Source organism: Balaenoptera borealis, assembly GCF_965194805.1.
Source record: "Balaenoptera borealis genome assembly, chromosome: 1".
Classification (NCBI taxonomy): domain Eukaryota; kingdom Metazoa; phylum Chordata; class Mammalia; order Artiodactyla; family Balaenopteridae; genus Balaenoptera; species Balaenoptera borealis.
Genome location: NC_138860.1, coordinates 150,284,547 through 150,309,917, shown reverse-complemented (window position 1 = coordinate 150,309,917; position 25,371 = coordinate 150,284,547). Strand labels below are relative to the sequence as shown.

General features: G+C 37.4%; 1 protein-coding gene across 7 annotated transcripts in view; it reads right to left on the bottom strand.

Moving 5' to 3' along the window:
- TUT4 (terminal uridylyl transferase 4) overlaps positions 1-24,685 on the bottom strand; it is a 151,701-nt gene extending 127,016 nt beyond the window's left edge. Inside the window, exon 1 of one of the 7 annotated variants that reach the window (XM_082370115.1) lies at positions 24,192-24,685. The gene's annotated coding sequence lies outside the window, so the exon portion shown is untranslated. The remainder of the gene's footprint in view (positions 1-24,191) is intronic. The other 6 variants (XM_082370113.1, XM_082370112.1, XM_082370114.1 and 3 more) reach the window with 6 other exon arrangements.
- Between the last annotated feature and the right edge of the window lie 686 nt (positions 24,686-25,371).

Sequence of the window (25,371 nt, the reverse complement as noted above, 5' to 3'; positions counted from 1 at the left end):
CTCTTTTTTGGTGTAGCATATCCTCCAGTAGCTTTCTAAGAAAGAAAACAAGAAAGGCATTAAGAAAGTAATTATGCCCTACTTCTGACATTTCATTTCATGTAGAGGGACAACCATTATCACAACATTCCTGATTTCTTTCCACTCCATTCATTCCTTTCCTAAGGAGATGGGGTAACTTATTTCATCATTGAGTTTAGAAAAATGATCTGGGCAAAAGTTAGCACCTTCCTCTCTCCTTCCTCTTTGCATTCAGCTGTTCTCAGGAAAGAAAATTCCATTCTCTCATTCATACTCTAACATTACAGTTGCAAGCCCCACACAGGGCCTGTCACTGTTCAGCTCTGCCTATGCCTGAGTGGTTAAATCTATCTATTTCTGGCATTGAGTATTAGCAAGCCACATGAAAATATAAGTCCCATTCTCCAATGTGAATCTTATCCATAATAAAAATAATATTCTGGTCTCCATATGCTTCCTTTATCTCTCCCAATTTGTTCAGAATTCAGGAAGGGAAAGAGAGTGCTATTTATTGGGCTCCCTTAAGCCCCAATAGGAGATAAGTTTTATAAGACTTTGTATGCCTGAAATGTCTTTATTCTTTCTTCATATTTTGTTTAATTAGGTTTGAAATTCTAGGTTAAAAATCATTCACTCAAAATCTTACAGGTATTGTTTCAACAATTTCTAGTTTCTAGTGTTACTACTGAGAAAATTATGCCATTCTTATTCTCCATCTCTTTTACTGAACTGTTTTTTTTTTCTTTATGGAAACTTTTAGGATATTCTCTTTGCCTCAGTGTTCTGTAATTTACAAGTGATAAGTCTTAGTATAGATATTTCTTTATTCATTTTGCTGTGCATTCAGCTGGCTCTTTTAATCTCTAACGCAAGTCCTTCACTTCTGGAAATTTTTTCCATATTATATCTTCCATAAACTTCCTCCCTTTCATCTTCTCTGCTCTTTTTCTAGAGCTCCTATTAATTGAACTTTAGGCCTCTTACACTGATCCTCCAATTATCTTTTCTCTCCATTTCCCATCTCTTTTTTGTCCTTCCTGGGTGACTTCCTCAAATTTATCTTCCAACCCTTCTATATTTGGAGGGGGGGCATGGAGGAAACCTTTCGTATTTTCACTTCTAAAAACTCTCTAATTCTCTGATTATTCCTTTTCATAGCACTCTGATCTTCATCTCTTATTTCTGAAAACACTAACAATTTTTCTGGAACTTTTTTCTGCTCCCTGTATTGTCTGGTTCCTGAGTTCCTCATGTGCTTTCCTTCTTCTCTACCATGCATACTAGCATATGCATAACAGGAGTCTCAGAAGGAAAAGAGAGAAGGGGAAAGAAAAAATACTTAAAGAGGGAATTCCCTAGTGGTCCAGTGGTTAGGACTCCCCGTGCTTTCACTGCCGTGAGCCCAGGTTCAATCCCTGGTTGGGGAACTAAGATCCCACAAGCCGTGCGGTGTGGCCAAAAAAAAAAAAAAAAAATTGAAGAAATAATAGCCAAAAACTTCCCAAATCTGATGAAAGACACAACTACACACATCCAAGAAACTCAATGAACTCCAAGCTGAATAAACTCATAGGAATCCACACCAAGACACATAATTGTTAAATTGTTAAAGACAGAAGAAATTTTGAAAGCAACAAGAGGGAAGCAACTTCTCATACATGAAGAATCCACAATAAAATTAACAGCTGATTTCCCATCAGAAATCATGGAGGCCAGAAGGCAATGGGATGACATATTTAAAGTCCTGGATGAAAAACACTGTCAACCAAATATTCTCTAACCATGCAGAAAAACTATCCTTTACTAATGACAGAGAAAGTACGACACTTCCAGATAAACAAAAGCTAAGAAATTTCATTAGCAGACTTGAAGTCTAGCCCTACAAGAAATGCTAAAGGGAGTTCTTAAGGCTGAAATGAAAAGAAATTAGGCAGTAACTCAAAGCCATAAGAAATAAAAGACACTGGTAAAGGTAACTTAGCACCGGTAAACATAAAAGCCAGTATTATTGTACTGCTGGTTTGTAACTCTTCCTTTTTTCCTACATGATTTAAAAGGCAAATACATAAGAAGACAATTATAAACCTATGTTTATGGGCACACAATGTATAAAGATGTAATCTGTGACAATAACAATGAGAGAGAACAGAGACATATAGGATCAGAGTGTGTGTATACTATTGAAACTAAACTGGTATTACTCAAACTAGGCTGTTATAAATTTAAGATATTAGTTGCGCTGTTATCTGCAAGGCAACCCCTAAGAAAATGTTTAAAAATACAAAAAAGGAAAAAAGGGAATTAAAATAGCACACTATAAAAAAGTCAACTAAATACATAAAAAGGCACTAATATAGAGAAATTGAGGAACAAAAAGCACGAGACATACAGAAAAGAAAAAACTAAAGAGCACGAGTAAATCCTTCCTTATCAATAACTACTTTAAATGTATTGGGTTGGCCAAAAAGTTCCTTTCGTTTTTAAGTAAAAATAAAAGACACATTTTTCATTTTCACCAAGAACTTTATGAACAACATATGCACCCTTTTGTTCCACTACCTTCTGCCATTTTTCAGGCAACTTCATAATTCCATCTTGCCAAAACTCTTTATCTTTTTGACCAAAGAATTGTTCCAGGTGCCTTTTACAGTCTTCCAGGGAATTGAAATTTTTTCCATTAAGAGAATTTTGTAAAGACCGAAATAAATGGAAATCTGAAGGTGCAATGTCTGGTGAATACGGTGGATGAATCACAACTTCCCAGCTAAGCTGTAACAGTTTCTACCTGGTCATCAAAGAAACATGCACTCTTGCGGTATCCTGATGGAAGATTATGCATTTTCTGTTGACTAATTCCAGATGCTTTTCATCAAGTGCTGCTTTCTGCTGGTCTAACTGCAAGCAGTACTTGTTGGAATTAATCGTTTGGTTTTCTGGGAGGAGCTCATAATAGAGGACTTCCTTCCAATCCCACCATATACACAACATCATCTTCTTTGGTGTGGTTGGTGGTGATTTACTTTGTTTGCCTCACGATCTCTTCTGTTCCACATCATTGTACAGTATCCACTTTTCATCACCCATCACAAATTGTTTTAAAAACAAATGTTTTCATTACACTTAAGTAGAAAATCACATGCAGAAATATGGTCAAGAAGGTTTTTCTCACTTAACTTATGCGGAACCCAAACATCAAAGCGATTAACATAACCAAGCTGGTGCAAATGATTTTCAATGCTTGATTTGGATATTTTGAGTATGTCAGCTATCTCCTGTGTGGTATAATGTTGATTGTTCTCAATTCATGTCTCAATTTGATCACTATCAACTTCAACTGGTCTACTGGACCATGGAGCATTGTCCGGTGAGAAATCTCCAGCACAAAACTTTGCAAACCATTTTTGACACATCTGATCAGTCACAGCACCTTCTCCATACACTGCACAAATCTTTTTTTGCATTTCAGTTGTGTTTTTACCTTTCTTGAAATAATAAAGCATTATATGCCAAAAATGTTGCTTTTTTCTTCCACCTTCAACATTAAAATGGCTACACAAAAATTCACCAATTTTGATAAGTTTTTTTAAAGGCACACTAATATGACAGCTGTCACATACAATCTAACAAAATTGTTTCAAATGAAGTTAAAGACAACGAAGGACTACTAGAGCCATCTTATGGAAAAAACCGAACGAATTTTTTGGCCAATTCAAAAATGAATTAGACTCTCCAATTAAAGGCAGAGATTGGAAAACTGGATTAAAAAACACATGATCCATCTATCATATTACCTACAAGAGATTCACTTTAGATACAAAGAAGCAAAGAGGTTGAAAATACAGGCTGGAAAAAGATATCAAGAGAGAACTGAGTTGGCTATATAATTGTCAGAAAAAATATATACTTTAAGTCAAAAACGGTTACAAGAGACAAAGAAGAGCATTATATACTGATAAAAAGTTTAGTCCAACAAGAATATGTAACAATTATAAACATATATATACCTAATAACAGAGCCCCAAAAATAGGAAACAAAAATTAACAAAATTGAAAAGAGAAATAGATAATTCTATAATAATAGCTGGATCCCTATCAAATTACCCATGACATTTTTCACCGAACTAGAATAATCCTAAAATTCATATGGAACCATAAAAGACCCAGAACTGCCAAAGCAATCCTGAAGAAAAAGAACAAAGCAGGAGGCATAACCATCCCAGACTTCAGGCAATACTACAAAGCTACAGTAATCAAAACAGCATGGCACTGGCACAACAACAGACATATGCATCAATGGAACAAAATAGAGAATCCAGAAATAAACCCATACACCTATGGTCAATTAATTGTCAACAAAGGAGGCAAGAATATACAATGAGAAAAAGACAGTCTCTTCAGCAACTGGTGTTGGGAAAGTTGGACAGCCACATGTAAATCAATGAAGTTAGAACACACTCTCTCACCATACACACAAAAAAAACTCAAAATGGTTTAAAGACTTTAACATTAGACATCACACCATAAAACTCCTAGAAGAAAACATAGATAAAACATTCTCTGACATAAACTGTACCAATGTTTTCTTAGGTCAGTCTCCCATGGCAATAGAAATAAAAACGAAAATAAACAAATGGGACCTAATCAAATTTACAAGCTTTTGCACAGCAAAGGAAATCATAAACAAAACAAAAAGACAACCTACAGAATGGGAGAAAATATTTGCAAACCATGAGACTGACAAGGGCTTAATTTCCAAAATATACAAACAGCTCATACAACTCAACAACAAAAACAACCCAATCGAAAAATGGGCAGAAGATCTAAAGAGACATTTCTCCCAAGAAGACATACAGATGGCCAAGAGACACATGAAAAGATGCTCAACATCACTAATTATTAGATAAATGTAAATCAAAACTACAGTGAGGTACCACTTCACACCAGTCAAAATGGCCATCATCAAAAAGTCTACAAATAACAAATGCTGGAGTGGGTGTGGAGAAAAGGGAACCCTCCTACACTGTTGGTGGGAATATAAGTTGGTGCAGCCACAATAGAGAACAGTATGGAGGTTCCTCAGAAAACTAAAAACAGAGCTACCATAAGATCCAGCAATCCCACTCCGGGTCATATATCTGGACAAAACTACAATTCGAAAAGACACATGAATCCTATGTTAATAGCAGCACTATACACAATGCCCCCCCTCAAGACATGGAAACAACCTTAATGACCATCAACAGATGAATGGATAAAGAAGACATGGTACATACATACAATGGAATATTACTCAGCCATAAAAAAGAACATAATGCCATTTGCAGCAACATAGATGGACCCAGAGATTGTCATACTGAGTGAAGTAAGTCAGACACAGAAAGACATCTATCATATGATATTGCTTATATGTGGAATCTAAAAAAAAGGAGTACAAATAAATTTATTTACAAAACAGAAGTAGAGTCACAAATGTAGAAAACAAACTTATGGTTACCAGGAGATAAGGGGGGAAGGGATAAGTTGGGAGATTGGGACTGACATATACACACTACTATATATAAAACAGATAACTAATAAGAACCTGCTATATAGCACAGGGAACTCTACTCAATACTTTGTAATGGCCTATATGGGAAAAGAATCTTAAAAAAAAAAAAGAGTGGATATATGTATATGTATAACTGATTCACTTTGCTGTACACCTGAAACTAACACAACATGGTAAATCAACTCTACTCCAATAAAAATTTTAAAAAAACAAAAAAAGATGTGGTACATACATACAGTGGAATACTACTCAGCCATAAAAAAGAACGAAATAATGCCATTTGCAGCAACATGGACGCAACTAGAGATTATCATACTAAGTGAAGTAAGTCAGAAAGAGAAAAACAAATACCATATGATATCACTTATATGTGGAATCTAAAGTATGACACAATGAACCTATCTATGAAGCAGAAACAGACACACAGACATAGAGAACAGACTTATGGTTGCCAAGGGGGAGGGAGTGGGGAGGGGGGATGGACTGGGGTTTGGGGTTAGTAGATGCAAACTATTACATACAGAATGAATGGAAAACAAGGTCCTACTGTATAGCACAGAAAACTGTATTCAAAGTCCTGCGATAAACCACAATGGAAAAGAATATTAAACAGAATGTATACATATATTATATACATTATATAAAATATATATGTATCTGAGTCACTTTGCTGTACGGCAGAAATTAACACAACATTGTAAATCAATTACACTTCAATTAAATAAATAAATAAATAAAATAGTTGGAGACTTCAATACCTTTCTTTCAATAACGGTTAGAGCAACCAGACAGAAAACCAGTAAGGAAATAGAGGACTTGAATAACACTATACACCAATGAGACCTAACAGATAAAGCCAGAAGACTCAACCCAACATCAGCAGAATACATATTCCTCTCAAGTACACATGGAACATTCTCAACGATAGACTATTACGTTAGGCCACAAAACAAGTCTTAATAAATTTAAAAAGACTGAAATCATACAAATTATCTTTTCTTATCACAATAGACGGAAACTGGAAATCAAATCAATAACAGGAAAAAAACTGGAAAATTCACAAATATGTGAAAATTAAACAATGCACGCAAACAACCAATGGGTCAAAGAAGAAATCACAAGGGCAATCGGAAAATACCTTGAGACAAATGAAAACAATGTATTTTTTAAAGCAATGTATTATTTTAACACAATTTTGTAAATGGAGATAAAAGGATATTTGATATAATTTTTTAAAATAAGGATTATAAAAGAATACTATGAACAACTGTACATCAACAAATTGGATAACCTAGAATGGAACGGACAAATTCCTACAAACACACAAATTACCAAAAGTGAGTCAAGAACAAATATAAAATATGAATACACCTACAACAAATAAGTAGATTGAATCAGTAATCAAAAACCCCTCAACAAAAAAAGCTCAGAATCAAAAGGCTATACTGGAGAAGCTCACTCAACATGTAAAGAATTAATACCAATCCTTCTTAAACACTTCCAAAAAATTGAAAAGGAGGGAACACTTCCTAACTTATTCTATGAGGCCAGCATTACTCTGATACTCTGAATATATATGCAAAAAATCATCAACAAAGTACTAGCAAACCAAATTCAGCAGCATATTAAAAGGGTTATACACCATGACCAAATGAGATTTATCTTCAGAATGTAAGGGTGATTGAACATATGAATTATCAATCAATGTGATAAACCACATTAATAGACTGAAGGAAAAGAAAAATACGTGATCATCTCAACTGATGCAGAAGAAAGCATTTGGCAAAATCCAGCACCTTTTCATGATAAAAACGCTCAATAAACTAGTAATAGAAAGGAACTTCCTCAACATGATAAAGGCCATCTACAAAAAAAAAAAAAAACACCCAAAACGAAAACAAAAACACACAGCTAACATCATACTCATTAGTGAAAGACTTAAAAAAATTTCCCCTAAGATCCGCAATAAGACGAAGATGTCTGCTTTTGCCACTTCTATTTAACACAGTACTAGAAGTTCTAGCCAGAGCAATTAGCCAGGTAAAAGAAATAAAAGGCATCCAAACTGGAAAAGAAAAAGTAAAATTATCTGTTTGCAGATGACATGATCTTATATGTAACAAAATCCTAAGAATACACACAAAAAAACAGAGCTAATAAACAAATTCAACAAGTTGCAGGATACAGAATCAACACACAGATTTCTTTACAGTAGCAATGAACAATCCATAAAGGAAATTAAAAAAAGGATTCCACTTACAATAGAATCAAAAAGAATAAAATACTTAAGAATAAATTTAACCAAGGAGGCAAAAAAATTTTTACCCTGAAAACATTACACTACAAAACATTACTGAAAGAAATTAAATACTTAAGTAAATGCAGCAACATCCCATGTTCATAGATTCCTTCCAGTCTACTTTCCCTACCTACCTCTTTCTTGCTCTTCCCTTTTCAGACTTTGGTCACTGCCTATGGGTAACTAAGGAATCAGGAAGTATTTTAAGTTCATATGACCTACAGCCGAAGGGAGTAGAACATTCGAAAACACACCTTTTACAATGTTTATCATTCACTTTAAAAGAATTAAGTACTCCACCCCTTGCTTATTGTTATCAATATCAAGAGTCCCCAAAACTATTTAGTCTGCTTTCCCAGTGCTGCCAAAAGCTGGAGACTGGGCAGAATTCATAAACTGCAGCCCACTGTGCACTCACCCATTTGTTTCCTTCACTTAAGTCATTGTCAATGACTTATATTGTTAACAATACTGTTAAGATGCCAATACTACCCAAAGTGATCTACAGACTCAATGCAATCACTATCAAAATCACAATGGCATTTTTTGCAGAAACAAAAACCCATCCTAAAAGTCATACGGAATTTCAAAGGACTCTAAATAGGCAAAACAATCTAAAAAAAGGAAAAAATTAGTTGGAAGAGTAACACTTTCTTATTTCAAAACTTACTACACAAAGCTACCATAACCAAAACAGTCTGGTAATAGCATAAAGAAAGACATATATCAATGGAACAGAATACAGAGCCCATAAATAAACCCTTACATACATGGTCATTCGATCTGACAACAGTGCTAAGAGTACTGAATGGGGGAAAGGACAGTCTTTTCAATAAATGGTGCTGGAAAACTGAACACACGTGTTCAAAAGAATGAAGCTGGACCCTGACCTTACACCAGTTGCAAAAATTAACTCAAAATGGATCAAATAAGACAAGACACTAATTGTAAAAGCAGCAGACAGGAAAAAAACTCAAATGACCATTTGAGTCTTTTGAAAAACTATAGAAAAACTGTCATAAAACAATAAAATATATTACCATACAGATGTAAACTAGACTGAGGAAATCTCTATTCTGTTATGGAGTGATAGTGAAGATACACTGTTAAGTGAAAAAAAGTAATATACACAGGCATGTGTAGTAAGCTAATTTTTTGTAAGAAAGAAGAGAATATATATACCTATATTTTCAGAAATAAACAATGTAAGGATAAAAACAAAAACAAAAGAACAAAGACCTAAATTTAATATCTATACTAAAACTATACCTTATACTCTAAACTACACAAACACACACATAAATATAACTGCATAAAAACTATAAATCTTCATGACCTTGGATTTGGCAACAGTTTCTTAAATATGACATCAAAAGCACAGATGACAAAAGAAAAAAATAGATAAATTGGTCTTCATCAAATTTAAAATTTCATCCTTGACATCCATCTTGACAATGATTTTTTTGGATTTGATACCAAAAGCAAAGGCAACCAAAGCAAAAAAACAAAAAACCAAGTGGGAATCCTCATGCAACTGCTGGTGGGAATAAAATGACGCAGTTGATGCAGGAAACAGTTTGGAAGTTCCTCAAAAAGTTAAACATGGAATTGCCATATGATCCAGCAATTCTACTCGTAGGCATATATCCAAAAGACTGAAAATAGGGACTCAAACAGATATTTGTACACCATGTTCACTGCAGCATTATTCACAACGGCCAAAAGGTAGACGCAACCAAGCATCTATCAACAGATGAATGGATAAACAAAATGTGGGATACACACAATGGAATATTACTCGGCCATTTAAAGGAAGGAAACTCTGACACATGCTACAACATGGATTAACCTTGAGGACATCATGCTAAATGAAATAAGTCACTCACAAAACGGCAGATATTGTATGATTCAATTATATAAGATATTGAGAATTGGTAAATTCATAGGGATAGAAAGTAGAACAGAAGTTATCAGGGGCTAGCGGGAGAGGGGAATGGGAAGTCATTGCTTAATGGGTACAGAGTTTCTGTTTGGGATGATTAAAAAGTTTTGGAAATAAATAGTGGCGATGGTTACACAACATTGTGAATGTACTAATGCCATTGAATTGTACACTTAAAAAGGTTAAAACGATAAATTTAATGTGATGTATACTTTACCACAATAAAAAAACTTTTAACTCAAAAAATTTAATCGAAATAATGTGTATTAAGCTTATATAAAGTATCACAAACCTCAAATTTTAAATGTCAATCATTCTCTAAAATAGCTAAAGTTTTTAAAAAAACATAACTTTTTATATGGGTAAATCAACTGACAAGAGTTTTTATGATCAAAGCCAAGTAGAACTGTGCCCCCTTCTCTCAAATCCAGTTTTGTAAATAAATGGGATTTCCAAACTAAATTACCTAGATCCTCATATAAAGCCCAATTAGCTAGGTTTTCTGGATTACTCAAGCCTTTTCCTTCTGTGTTCATCTGGTAAAGCTTTTTTGGCCACTGGTCAAAGAAGTTTAAGTCATGCTTCTTTTCACAAGCAATTTGTTGATTAAAACAGCCTGAGGTTGCCAACTGTTTTTTGGGCTTTTTTCTAATGAGATATGGAGATCATCTGGATCCCCTAATTATCCAAGCTACACTTTCCTCTTTTTCCTTATAAACAAATAATCAAGAACAAGCTCTATCTATATGAAGAGTTCTGTGATGCAAGATTCACTAGAAAGTTCTTGATTCTTCCAGTATCAGGCAGCTCTTTGGTATTTATGTATAACAATGTAGCTAACACTTTTTAAGTGTTACTTGTTTGTTGGGGAGACAAAGTTTGTCCCATAGTTCCAAAAATTGTGATATGTAACTGTGCTGGTCCTACAATGCTTGTGCTTCTAACACCACACTCATTTTGAAATTTCATATACTGTATCCCTTGGAATGGGCCAGGTTATGCTGCAATAACAACCTCTACAACTCAATGTTTATCACAACATAAATTGATTTAACAACTCATACAAAATCCTCTGTGAATTAAGGTGACTCTCTAAGGCAGCTGTCCTTTATGCATTGGCTCAGCATTCCAAGCTGCTTTAATCTTATGTTACCTCCCATATTAGCAAAACAGAGGGAAAAGGAATAGCACTGGTCACCTCTGCTCACATTTCATTTACCAAAAAAAGCCACATGGCTGCACCTAACTTCAAGGCAATAAGGAACACAACCCTCAGAATGCCTCAAAATAAAGGAGCAGTAACAAGGCTTATCACATTAGTACAAGATGAAATAAGGCAGTCTCTTTGTCTCGACCCATGTTACTATTTCCCTCCAATCCTTTTGTTCAGGGCTAATTTCATGGTCATGTGATCTGTGCAGTTACACAGGGCTCCATGCTCAGAAAGACGCTGTGCTTGGTTTAAAGATCTCCTGTCACCAACTTGAAATTCTTAATAATTTTATCTTTGAATTTGTGTTTTGTAGTGAAGTCTAATAGGACAATGGAACATGCACAGGAGCAGGAGATATATGCAAAATGTATACCTTGCCATTTGTTTCCACCTCATTCTCATATAGCTTTGGTGATGCCCTGTGAACACAGAATATCGGTGGATCCATGATGTGTGGGGAGTTCAGCAAGACTCAGTGTGAATATTAAGTAAGCATGTTGTCTACAACTAAGTAAGCAAGGGTACTAACAGCCCAAGAAGCCACATTTTGTTTGAACCATAACTTGCTTCAAACACAGAGGAAAGGCAATGGAATTCTAAGAAACATGAATGATCAAAAAGCCTATCATGTCTTTTCTTACTCATGTTACTTCCCTGTATTAACCAACCACTTATGCTAAAAGTGACAACACAGAAGGAAAGGGAAAGATAGAGCAAGCCACAGTTCCTTTTCCTTTCAGTCCTGCCAAATCAAAGGTAAAGACTGTTGGCAGAATGTGCAAGTATAAGAAATGAAATAAAAACAGCAAGTAAGTTTTGTGCAGTGTTTTCCCTGTTCTGGTAAGAATGAAATATATATGTACAAGCTATGAAATACTAGCAATTCCACATTAAGAGTTAAATAATCATATATTTGCATTTAAAACTGGCATTGCACAATACAAAGTTGAACAGTAAAATTCATGCTTAATTAACAATTTCAATTGTTCTTTATGTACAATGACATTAAAAAGAAAATAAACACAACGAGCTGAGAGAAAGATCAAAGAAGAAAAAAACTTTGTTTTAGTAACTTTAACAGCACTTTTTTCCTGCGTTTTGAACTAGAGACCCTGCATTTTTATTTTGCACTGGCCCTGCAAATTATGTAGCTGTGCTTTTATTTGCTCAGGTAAACAAATATAAATCAGGAATCAGTTTTAACAAAGATAATTTTCAACATTCACATATAAGGTGCTCAGTTAAAAGCTGGGGATACAAAGATAAATAATAGGCTCATGTCTAAAAGGGGAGATAGTCATACAAACAAATAATGACAATATTATGTGACACATGCTAAGGAAACCCTGAGGAAAGAGCCTAAGAAAAAGCCTTCTACATGGAGATAATATTGAGCTGAGAAAGAATTTCTCACTTAAGAGAAGGAGTAAGAAGGAGTAAGACAAGATTTGTATGTACTAGACAAAATATATTTCTAAAACTCTGACAAGTTTTTTAGGATGTAAAATAGCATGCATAATGATGAATACAGGAGATGAACTGGGAATGTAAATTGGTACACATATTTGCATACCAACTCAAGTTTAGACTTTAACAAAGAGAAGCCATAGATGATAAGCAGAAGAGTAGCACAATTTTTGCTTTAGATTAACTTCTGCAGAACAGGAAGACAGAGAAGAGAGGAAAAGGAGATGTCACTGAAGTAAACAAGAGTAGTTATCAATAATAGTAAAAAGTATTAAGAGGTTATTTAGGGCCTTAACACAAGCAATTTTAGTGGGATAGTGGAGAGGGAAAAGTTGTGTTAAAGTTAAATGGGTTTCTTCCCAGAAGATGCTTCAATATCCTAATAAGCACTGTAAATCTCTAAGAGTGAGATCTAATTTGCAACATTTCCCAGATTCATTTGACTAAAGAAACATTTTTTGCCAGGACCACCTATCAGTATCTCAAAGGACTGTGAGGAACACAAGTTTTATAACATTGTTCTATGAAACAGAAGGCCAACACTGACTGCGAAAGGCAGAGGGCAGTAGAGGGCTTAAGGCCAGGGTAAAACAATACTAAATGTGAGAAACAGGAAAGAAATCTGACTAAAATACTGCCCAGCTGTGTTAAAGACCTAACTACATATATAACACACCAGTCTACTAGTTTATACAATTTACAGATATTTAAATTCATACTGGGTAGAGGATTGACAGAATGAATAATTCAATAGAGTAAGCGAACACAACAGTAATGGTACTGGTGAGGGGGAAGGATAAAGCCCAAAAGAGGTTATATACAAAGAGATTAGGGATAGATGAGAAAACTAAAGAAATGAGAAAGATGCACATATAGATATTAAGGAGATTTTGGTCAGAAGTAGAACCATTATTGAACCATATGAGTAGGTGTGTCAAGGAAAGTAGAGCTGAATACCACTGGAATACAGAAATTAAGGAAAAATAAAGTTAAGATGTTAGGTAACCTTCAGTATTATGCTTCCAACTGCCTGATACGATATCAAGAATTATACCAAAGTATCAGTGAACATAAGCGAGTGACACAGAGGTTCCTAGATTGAAATAACAAAGTCAGGTAAGAAACAGCCAGTAGGGCACCAGTCTTTTTTTCTTTTTGAATTTTTGAATTTTATTTATTTTTTTATACAGCAGGTTCTATTAGTCATCAGTTTTATACACATCAGTGTATACATGTCAATCCCAATCGCCCAATTCATCACGCCACCACCCGAACCCCCCCGTCGCTTTCCCCCCTTGGCAGTAGGGCACCAGTCTTAGAAGAAGAAGAATTTTAGCAGAGAATAGAAGAATAAACAGACACTACATAGAAAAACATGGGTCTGGTTTTCTGGCTTTGAGGAAGGAGGTGTGAAGGGAACAAGATACAAACCCCCTTAGAGGGTTCAGAATAATGGTTCTCAATCATTTTTCTAACCCATCTGAGAAACAGAATACACGGCCAACAGAAATAAAGAGGAACACAAGAATGGGGGGTGGGAGAGGGTAGCTGTGAGTGGTTTAAAAGACCTTCCAAAGTGATTATGAAACACCTTCCTAAGAAGATGTACCTCTCATATAATGAAAATCACTGGTTTAAAACTGGTACTATCACAGAAAGCTTAAATACAAGTTCCAAACACAAACTAACAAATTTTTACCTGTATGACACAATTCAAGACACTGTCTCATAACAATACCATAAGTTCCTACAAAAAGTCCTGGAGCCCTTACAAATTTTTCAGTTTAAAAAAAATATTTGTTTAAATAGACATTCCTCCAAAGAACACATACAGATGGCCAAGAAGCACATGAAAAGCTGCTCAACGTCACTAATTATTAGAGAAAAGCAAATCACAACTACAATGAGGTATCACCTCACACCAGTTAGAATGGGCAGCATCAGAAAATCTACAAACAACAAATGCTGGAGAGGGTGTGGAGAAAAGGGAACCCTCTTGCCCTGTTGGTGGGAATGTAAATTGATACAGCCACTATGGAGAACAGTATGGAGGTTCCTTAAAAAACTAAAAATAGAATTACCATATGACCCAGCAATCCCATTACTGGGCATATACCCAGAGAAAACCATAATTCAAAAAGACACATGCACCCCAATGTACACTGCAGCACTACTTACAACAGCCAGGTCACAGAAGCAACCTAAATGCCCATCAACAGATGAATGGATAAAGAAAATGTGGTACATATACACAATGGAATATTACTCAGCCATAAAAAGGAACGAAATTGGATCATTCGTAGAGACGTGGATGGATCTAGAGACTGTCATACAAAATAAGTCAGAAAAAGAAAAACAAATATCGTATATTAACGCATATATGTGGAACCTAGAAAAATGGTACAGATGAACCAGTTTGCAGGGCAGAAATAGAGACACAGATGTAGAGAACAAATGTATGGACACCAAGGGGGGAAAGTGGCGGGGGGGGGATGGTGGTGTGATGAATTGGGAGACTGGGATTGACCTATATACACTAATATGCATAGAATAGATAACTAATAAGAACCTGCTGTATAAAAAAATAAAATAAAATTTTAAAAAAACAGGTTTTGAAGATACAGTATCAGCTAATATATGCCTAACATGCCCATTCATTTATCTTTTCACATCTGTAAAGTTAACAGTCTTGCAGTATTTCCACTTTATATATTAATGAGGTACACTGAGTGTGTGACTTGCCTAAAATGACACAAATGGGATTGGTTTATGACAAGAAAGAAGAGACATATTTTTTGGTTCAATGCTTAGGCACTAAGGTATGTCCTTAGCCTAAACCAGCAGTTCTCAAACTTTTTGACCTCAGGATGCATTTATACTCTTAAAAATTAACAAGAATCCCAAGAACTTTTGTTTTTGTGAGTTATAGCTATTGACATTTACATCATTAGATATTAAAACTGAAAAATTTTTCAAATACAAGAATACACTATTAACTCATTCTATGAGGCCAGTATTGCCTCAATACCAAAACCAGACAACGACGTTACAAGAAAACTATACACCAATGTGCCTTATGAATACAGATGCAAAATCCTCAACAAAATACTAGCAAACCAAATCCAGCAACAAAAAGTTATACACCAGTGCTTCCCTGGTGGCGCAGTGGTTGAGAATCTGCCTGCCAATGCAGGGGACACGGGTTCGAGCCCTGGGCTGGGAGGATCCCACATGCCGCGGAGCAACTAGGCCCGTGAGCCACAGCTGCTGAGCCTGCGCGTCTGGAGCCTGTGCTCCGCAACAAGAGAGGCCGCGATAGTGAAGAGGCCCGTGCACCGTGATGAAGAGTGGCCCCCACTTGCCGCAACTGAAGGAAGCCCTCGCACAGAAACGAAGACCCAACACAGCCAAAAATAAATAAATAAATAAAAGAACCTTCCCTAAAATTAAAAAAAAAAAAAAAAAAAGTTATACACCAGGATCAAGTGTATTCTATCCCAGGAATGCAAGGTTGGTTCAATATGAAAATCAATCAATGTAATACACCATACTAATAAAATAAAGGACAAACACCACACAGTCATCTCAAGTGACACAAAAAAAGAATTTGATAAAATCTAATGCCCTTTTACAATAAAAACACTCAACAAATTAGGAATCAAAAGAAACTTTCCTCAATCTGACAAAAAACCCACGTGTAACATCATACTTAATGGTGAAAGACTAAATGTTTTCTCCCTTAAGAACAGAAACAAGGATATGTTGTCTTCACTTTTTTTTTTTACACTTATCTATCTATTTATTTATTTATTTTGGCCGCGTGGCTTGCAAGTTCTTAGTTCCCTGACCAGGGATTGAACGCAGGCCGCAGAAGTGAAAGCACCGAGTCCTAACCACTGGACCTCCAGGGAATTCCCTGTTGTCTTCACTTCTCTTCAACACTGTACCAGCCAGGGCAATTAGGCAAGAAAAAGAAATAAAAAGCATCCAGACTGGAAAGGAAGAAGTAAAACTATCTATATTTGCAGATGACATGATCCCATATATAAAAAATCCTAAGGAATCCTCAAAAAAACTGTTAGAGCTAATAAATTAGTCCAGCAACATTACCATCCAAGATCAATAAACAAAAATCAATTGTATTTCTATATACTAGCAATGAACAGTCTGAAAGTGAAGTTAAGAAAACAATTCCATTTACAATTGGTACTGTAAATTATATCTCAAAGAAAAAGAAAAAGAATACACTATTACACATTCCAATACCATCAAAGTAGTAACAAAAAGAAGTACAAGATTTTCTTCAAAAATTGACAAATGGATCCTAAAATGCACACGGAAATGCAAGGGACTCAGAACAGCCAAAACAATCTTGAAAAAGAAAAGTTAAGTTGGAGAACTCACATCTTCAACTTCGATTTCCTAATTTCAAAACCTTCTACAAAGCTACAGTAATCAAGACTGGGTGGTGGGACTTCCCTGGCAGTGCAGTGGTTAAGAATCCTCCTGCCAATGCAGGGGACACGGGTTCGAGCCCTGGTCCAGGAAGATCCCACATGCCACGGAGCAAATAAGCCCGTGCGCCACAACTACTGAGCCTGCGCTCTAGAGCCCACAAGCCACAACTACTGAGCCGTGTGCCACAACTACTGAAGCCCTCGCGCCTAGAGCCTGTGCTCCACAACAAGAGATGCCACCGCAACGAGAAGCCCGCGCACCACAAGGAAGAGGAGCCCCCACTCGCCACAAATAGAGAAAGCCCGCGCACAGCAACAAAGACCCAACGCAGCCAAAAAGAAAGAAATAAATAAATAGAAGAAAAAAGACTGGGTGGTACTGGCATAACGACAGACATACAAATCAATGGAGAATCCAGAATCAATTGAGAAGCCAGAAATAAACAGAGACATTTATGGTCAATTGATTTTCAACAATGACACCAAGATCATTCAACAAGGGAAAGAATAGTCTTGTCAATAAATGGTGCTGGGACAATTGGATAGCCACATGCAAAAGTATGAAGTTGGACCTCTGCCTCACAACACATTCAAAAATTAACTAAAAATGGATCAAAGACCTAAATGTAAAAGCTAAAACTATAAAACTTAGAAAAAAACACAGGTGTAGATCTTTATAATTTTGGCTTATATTTCTTAGATATGACTCCCAAAGTGCAAGAAGAAATAGATAAATAGGACTTTATCAAAATCTAAAACTTGGGTGCTTAAAAAAACATACTCAAGAAAATGAAAAGAATTAAATGTCAGTTCCTCAAAAACTAAACATAGATTTACCACATGATCCAGCAATTCCACTTCTGGGTATATTTCCAAAGAACAGAAAGCAGGGACTCAAACAGATATTTGTACACCCACATCCACAGCAGCAGTATTCACAATAGCCAAAAGGCAGAAGCAACCAAAGTGTCTATCAACGGATGAATGGATAAACAAAATATGGTATATAAATACAAGAAAACATTATTCAGCCTTAAAAAGGAAGGAAATTCCGACACATGCTAAAACATGGAAGAACCTTGAAGACACTGTGTTAAATGAAATAAGTCACAAAAGAACAAATATTATATGACTCTAATTACATACAGTAGTCAAATTCATAGAAACAGAAAGTAGAATGATGGTTGCTAGGGGCTGAGGGGAGAAGGGAATAAGGAGTTATTGCTTAAGGGCACAGAGTGTTAGTTTGGGAAAAAGGAAAAAGTTCTGGACATGGATGGTGGTGATGGTTGCACAACACTGTGAATATACACTTAAAAATGGTTAACATGGTAAATTTTATGTTATATATATATTTTGCCAAAATTTTTAAATTTAAAAAAAGAAAATGAAAAGACAACCCACAAAATGGGAGAACATTTTTGCATATCATTTATCTGATAAGGATCTAGTATGCAGAATATATAAAGAACTCTTATAATTCAACAATAAAAATAATCCAATTTTTTTTAATGAACAAAGGATTTAAATAGACGTTTCTCCAAATAAGATATACAAATAGCCAACAGACACATGAAGAGATGCTTAACATCATTAGTCATTAGGGAACTGCAAATCAAAATCACAATGAGATACCACTTCACCAGCTAGGATGGCTATAATTTAAAAGATGGACAATAACAAGTGCTGGTGAGGATGTGGAGAAATTAGAACCCTCGTACATTACTAGCGAAAATATAAGATGGTGCAGCCTCTCAGGAAAATAGTTTTGGCAGTTCCTCCATAAAGTTAAACATAAATGTATCAGAACACTCAGCAATTCCACTCCTGGGTATATATCCAAGAGAAATGGAAACATACATCCTCACAAAAACTTTTACATGAATGTTCAAAGAAACATTATTCATAATAGCCAAAAAGTGGAAATAACCCAAATGTCTATCAAATGATGAATGGATAAACAAAATGTGGTATCTCTATAGAATACATTCCACAGAATGTAGTATTATTCAGCCATAAAAAGGAATGAAGTGCTAATACATGATGTATTATGGACGAACCTTGAAAACATTATGCTTAGTGAAAGAAGCCAGGCACAAAAAGCCACATGTTATATGACTCTATTCACATGAAATATCCAGAATAGGCAATTCCAAAGACAGAAAGAGACAGAAAGCAGTTTAGTGGTTGCCAAAAGCTTGAGGTGGGGGGGATGCAGGGTGATTGCTAATGGGCACAGGGTTTCTTTTGGTAAGATGAAAATGTCCTGGAATTAAACAGTAGTGATGATTACATAACCTTACAAATATACACTAAACTGCATGCTTTTTTTTTTTTTTTTTTTTTTTGGTCATGCAACACAGCATATGGGATCCTAGTTCCCCAACCAGGGATCAAACCCGTGTCCCCTGCATTGGAAGCACCGAGTCTTAACCGCCAGACTGCCAGGGAAGTCCCTGAACTACATGCTTTAAAAAGGTGAGTTTTGGGCTTCCCTGGTGGCGCGGTGGTTGAGAGTCTGCCTGCCAATGCAGAGGACACGGGTTCGAGCCCTGGTCTGGGAGGATCCCACATGCCGCGGAGCGACTAGGCCCGTGAGCCATAGTTGCTGAGCCTGCGCGTCTGGAGCCTGTGCTCCGCAACAGGAGAGGCCGCGATAGTGAGAGGTCCGCGCACCGCGATGAAGAGTGGCCCCCACTCGCCGCAACTAGAGAAAGCCCTAGCACAGAAACGAAGACCCAACACAGCCATAAATAAATAAATTAATTAATTAAAAGGTGAGTTTTATGGTACTGTAAATTATATCTCAAAGAAAAAGAAAAAAAGAATACACTATTACACATTCCAGTACCATAAAAGTAATAATGTTTTCACATGTATCTATCACTGTACATTCCAGATGAGAAAATGAAAGGGGAAAAGGTAAATATCTTCTTAATATTACTATGAAAACAGTTACAACTCAGAGACCCCCAAAAGGTCCCCAAACATAGTTTGAATACCGCTGACCTAAACTAACCCTCAGCACAAGACTGGAGCTATTTGTAGTTAATGACCAATCAATTTTAATGTTAATTAAATTATTTAAACTACAGTGTACAGCTGAGACTGACAAAATGCAATCAGATTTCATTATCATCTAAATTCATACTTTATGTTCTTAACAAAACATTTTTTGACAACCTATGCGACTATACTGAATTTAACATCCTCTGCATACTAAATTTTGACAACCTAAGCTTGAGGTGCAACATAGTATAGTGGTTAAGAGCTCTAACTCTAGACTCAGACATCCTGAGTTCAAATCCTGGCTCAGCAGCAAACTAGCTCTGAGATCTTAGCCAAAGTATCTAGTCTTTCTGCAGCTACTTTCCTCACCTATAAATACTGATAATATAAAAGTTGTTGCGAGGACCGGTGAATACTTCTAAGATCTTTAGCAATAAATTAACACATAGTAACTATGCAGTAAGTTACCTATTATCATTGTAAATCAAATACCCATTTAAAAAGACCAGATTATTGTGTGCCTTACAAAATACCTAATTTTTGAAAATACAGATTGCTTTGTATAAAGATCAGTAGGACTTTGCTCATCTTTACTGATGAACACCGAGCTTGTATGAATCCTGCCTCTGCTTTCCAGACCACATTCCCCAATGCCCTATGCTATTGCTTTCCAATGGTAAACTAGAAAGCAGTCAACCAACCCAAGCCAAGGAGTGAAAACACTTCCTGTGTAACGATAACAAGGTGATTTCTCCCAGAGGTATTTTTACCTCAAAAGACTCCTCTAAGAAATTAAACATTCTTAGACAATAAGACTTGGATCACAGGATCCTCAAAGAACCAGTCTGGACTACAGCAACTAGAGAGAGGAGAAGAGAGCAGCATGCAAAAGATGGCTTGACTATCCAATGAAAACAAGGGTAAATCTATCCAATGAAAACAAGGGTAAATCTATTGATGGAGAAGCCAAGGAGAAAGAAATACTAAAATAGGAATCAAAAACCATAATTTTAATTACAGCTCAACCACTATCCCACTTGGTGATCTCACTTTACAAGATAAAAATCCAAAGGTCTTCATTTAACATACACAATAATCTTCACAATCTGCCAGGTACTTCAAACCATTTCTCTCACCACTCTATCCATAATTCAATTCATACCACACTGAATTTCTCACTCTCCCCTAAACACCAAGCCCTATTACAACTTATCACCTTCACACACATTATTCCTTTACTTTGGAATGGCCTCCAGTCTATCCCCTTCTCCATCTGGAAAACTCCTACTCATCCCTCAAGAGCCAGCTTCTTCCCTCCGAACTCCCATAATCTAGTGTGTTGCAATTTATCTGTACGTATTATATGACTGAGTTCCCTGAAGCAAGAGATTGTCTTCAATAATTTTATATCTCTAAAACCTAGCAATGTCTAGCATAAAGTACAAATGCAAATGTTTGAAGAAATAAATGATTCAATGATGAATGAACGAGCAACCTTAGGCAGTTTCTCCTATAAAATTGGGAGAACACTTGATACATCTGAGAAGCAACATGACATATATAATAGGAAGAACACACAGAGCTGCTTTCAATCTTTCTAACTCTATGATCTTATGCAAATTAACCTCTGAGTCAGAGAGTCCTCATTTATAAAACAGGTTTCATAGGGTTGTTACACTGAACAAGTGAATAAAAATACATAAACATGGCTAGCACCATGCCTGAAACAAAACAGGTAAAACTTAGTTTAGTGGAAAAAAATTCTAATTTACTTAGTTCAGTGTAATTAATCTTAATTCCTCTAAGAAGAAAAAAGTCTATATATCCTGCTTTACTCCCCTTGCCTATTTGTCTTTCTAGAACTGTTCTTTTTTAGAACGTATTTCTATCTGCAGTAACAATCAACTGAATTCAAGCATTTGTAGTTTACGTTAGGAAGTAACACATCTCACTGAATTTGTTATATCAAAATGGTCTTTTTTTTTAAGGGTAAACAAAATTTACTGGCATCAGCATTTACAGGTAAGTCTTACTTATAGTTTCTCTGAAACCAGAAACTTACTGCAGAAATAAAATTCATACACCTTTGTCTACCCAAAGATCCTGATTTGACATTATATGAAGAACACAACATAATTAATCCTGCTTATTGTGCATGTCAAGGTTAACTTTGAGGTCAAAAAGAGTTATCCAATTACTCTTACTAAAATGACTCTATTCTGAGAACTAATAAAAATTCTCTTTAAACAGCTTTTTATTAATCAGACATTTATAATTACAAATAAAAATTTTTATTTTAAAAGGTCTGAAATTATAATGTAGACACTATACTGTTCCAGCTACATTAACTAAAAATAAATGTAATTCTAGATGTGATTTAGGATTTACAATATTGAACTAAACTTATGTGCATCATAACATCTTGTTAGTTTATCTGTATTACTAACAACTTGACCTAGGAAAATGAAAAGACTTTAATTTCCTTTCTGTATTTAGACATTTGCTAGACTTAAAACATTAAATGTCAATAACTTTCACTTCCGCTTCTGTATTATTTCAAGGAAGCTTTATTTTTTCATTTTCCACACAAGTCAAATGAAAAATTACAACCAGCAGGAAAATTTATCTAAAATAGCTTTTTTAAAAAGTAACTCTTTTGTTTGTATTAAATATCATCTTTTTAAAGCATAAAGCAACTTAAAATTCTTATCTTCCCCAAAGTATACGGTTTTTAAGAAGCACTCTTTAAAATTTGTTTATACAAGGATCATAGTACACTAGACACTAGTGAATTCATTAATTATCTTAAGCACAGTTTTCTAAATGAATCAATATTTCATAATTTTATAAGTTGTGACTAATCAGTACTAGGATGCAATGTAGTGAAGCAATTTCTAAGGAGACATACAAGCGTTCTGAGCCTAAAAAAAATTTCAGCGTACATTTTACTCATATACAGAACACGCTGACTGATAGTAACAACAACAAAAAAAAACTTTTTTAAAAAACCATCCTACAATTCACCACCTTGATATGGCATTCTCTCTAAATTATCATAAGCAGTTGCGATTATCCAATTTTATTAGCTAATAGTTCTCATTATTTTAAAAACAGAAAAAGGATATGTTCCGTTTCACCAAGTGTTACACATTTCGCTACTACAAGACTGGATGGGGGGGCGATCTTTGGAAACAAAAGGTAACCTGATCCGCTCCAGCTAATTATTAAATGCATGCCAACAATACACAATTCGAATTGCACTTCTGGACACTAAGGAGATCACAAAAGGGAGTAGAACGTCAAATGTGTAAGGAACTACTTTTGTATAAAAAATATATCGAAACGAAGAAACATGGTATACCGAAACTAAGATCTCGCGCAAGGTACAAAATTCATCTTATTAAAAATCTGATAATCTTCTAAAAAGAAAGTATTTAATCAACGTTGTTAAAATAACAGTAATTCACCACATTCAGGTACAACTTTAAATCCCGATGATATCTTTCTTTCAGGTCTAAATATATCATTCTTTTGCAATCCGTATACCAAAAGGACCTGAAACCTCTCGCGGAGGCGTACATCACACTCGGCGAGTGCTGTCTGTTTACAAATACGAATCTCAGTTTCCCACGTCAAAAGCGTTCATTACCACCATTCGACCGGGGGGCGGGGGAGAGAGAAGGCGGGCGAGCAAGAAGCGATATCCTCACAGACACCTCTACGTTCTCTCCTCCCGACAAGGGCGAGCCCGGAAAAAAATGTTTATTATGTATTATATGCGTGTTTGTGTATTTACGTGTTATATACGTACGTCTATATCTAAGCAGGGGTGAAAGAAAAGGCACACATGACAAGGAATCATACTGGACCCCAGAAAATGTTCACTCCTATCCCGTTAACTCAAAATCCGCTGCCCGGGTCTACAGGTTTCAGCTCGGGGGCCGAGTGCCCCAGCCTCGCTGTGGAGTTCGGCCCCAAAGCTCCCCGATGCCCTCCTCAGGAAGCCCAGGCCGCCGCCCCTACCTCCCTTATCTCTGCCTTCCCCTGGGACACCCGAAGCGCATTCCGGCAAAGAAAGAAGTGTCAGGCCCCAAGAGGGCGGCTGACACGCGCTCGGGCCGGGCCCGCGACACCTGCGAGCCACGGCACCTGAGGGCGAAGAGGGGGCCGCCCGGCCTGCCCCGAGCACACCCCCTTGGGCGCCGGGTGCTGCGCCGCGGCCGGAACCTCCGTACCTGCGAGGCCCGCGAGCTACAGGCGCGCGCGGCGCCTCCTCATCTCAGTGGCTCCCGCTCCCCCTCCGCCTCCCGCTGCCGCCGTCACTGCCGCCGCCGCTGGAGGCCAGGACACGACGAGCTCAGGGTTCCACCGCCATGTCCGCCGCGCCGCGAACTGCATTGTGGGGGGGAAGGGATGGGGAGGGGGAGGAGAGTGGGGGAGAGAAAGAGGAGGACCCGCTGAGGGGAGGGGGCCGAGGGAGAAGGGGAGCCGGGGGAGAGGGGGAGGGGAGAGAGGGACGGAGCCCCGAATGGAGTCCTGACCCGGGCGGGGGTAGGGAATAGATGCGCAGGAGACCCCGGAGAAGAGGCGCAGAGGGAAGAGTTTGGGGGTGCCCCCTCCCTCCGTTCTGGGGTCCCCTGGGCACTGGTTAAACCGGGGTGGGGGGTAGTAAACACCAATGGGGGAGGGGCTACGTTCGGGGCCTTGTGGTAGAGACGGGAAACAATGGGGAGGAGGGAAACAACGCCGAGGTGAGAGGACAGCGCACTCACACTCACGCTGAGAGAAGGGGTGAGCGCGCGAGGACGCTCTTTAGCCCGCGGGGAGGGGGCGGGGCCCTCTAGCGTTGGGGGAAGGTTGAAGTCACAACGGGCTCGCGGGGAGGGGAGGGGCGGGGCCACCGAGCGGGGGTCGCGAAGTCCATCTCCCCCGCTGGGCCCCCATGGGGAGCGGCGCGAGGACGCTGGAGTGCTTGAGAAGGCCGGGGTCGCGGGCACTGCCGCGCCGCTCAGGTCTGCTTCCTGGGCTGTGGACATCCCTACAGAGGCCCCCAAGCGGGGAGAGGGCCCGAAAGCCGTCCTCCAGGGAAAGGAAGCCCCGGCCTTGAACGTGCACCTCTGAGAGCCTGGCTTACGGACATGACCTGGCCCGCGCCTCCGCGGACCCTTGGCGGCTAGAGCGGGCTTCTGAACACCAGCGAGTAGGTAGACAGAGGAATCCTCCCGGGTCGCCCCACCATTCCCCGCCTATTCACTTTGCCACCAGCCCACCGAAGCTGGAATCCTTTTCTTTTAAAATGCAGCCAATTCTGGAGTTAAGGAGCTCGAGAGAAATCACAAGAGTATCCCACCCTCCACCCGGTAAAAGATTTAAGAAATCATTTATTTAGTTTCACGTGGGTTTGGAATCAACTAC